General features: G+C 42.5%; 1 non-coding gene across 1 annotated transcript; it reads right to left on the bottom strand.

The window, feature by feature from the left end:
• Positions 1-287: 287 nt before the first annotated feature.
• Positions 288-359, bottom strand: TRNAS-GGA (transfer RNA serine (anticodon GGA)). The gene has a single exon. It is a non-coding gene; the product is annotated as a tRNA-Ser (tRNA).
• Between the last annotated feature and the right edge of the window lie 427 nt (positions 360-786).

The following is a 786-nucleotide window of genomic DNA, read 5'->3' on the forward strand; positions in this document are numbered from 1 at the left end:
GGGGATCTTCCCAACCCAAGGATCAAACCTAGCTGTCCTGTAGTATGGAAGATTCTTCACTGTCTGAGCCACTCGAGAAGCCCCAGTAGGCCCTGTACCTAAACTCTTTTAGACAGTTAAGTGAGTCAGTGAGTGAGTGAGTGATTGAAGTCACTCAGTCATGTCCGACTCTTTGCGACCCCATGGACTAGTAGCCTATCAGGCTCCTCTGTCCATGGGATTCTCTAGGCAAGAGTACTGGAGTCAAGAGTACTGGAGTGGGTTGCCATTTCCTTCTCCAGGGGATCTTCCCGACCCAGGGATCGAACCTGGGTCTCCTGCATTCCAGGCAGACACTTTAACCTCTGAGCCACCAGGGAAGCGGGAGCGGCAAAAACAAACAAACCCCAGAAAAGGAGCTCTTCCTGAGTCAGCGAGGCCTTGATTACCTTCAGCTCAGAATAATCCATATGCCAACGTAGCATAATTTTTGGTGTTGTATTCTGTACTCCCTCCACCCCTGCCTTAGGTATATCTCATTAATTTTAACTGTTGTATAGCATTCTAGTGTATGGATATATCACAATTGATTTATCTATTCTTCTCTTGAACTTTTAAGTTATTTGCAACATTTTCTGACTCTCATGTCATTGCCAAATTGCTTCCTAAGTGGTTACCAATGTAGATCTTCATTGCTCAATATCCTCTCTAATGTTCTATGCCAGAATAATTTTTTTGTAATCTGATTGGTATGAAATGATATTTCATTATATCTTAATTTTATGTTTCTCTGAGTATTGTTTTAAA

Source organism: Ovis canadensis, chromosome 1 (assembly GCF_042477335.2).
Source record: "Ovis canadensis isolate MfBH-ARS-UI-01 breed Bighorn chromosome 1, ARS-UI_OviCan_v2, whole genome shotgun sequence".
Classification (NCBI taxonomy): Eukaryota; Metazoa; Chordata; class Mammalia; order Artiodactyla; family Bovidae; genus Ovis; species Ovis canadensis.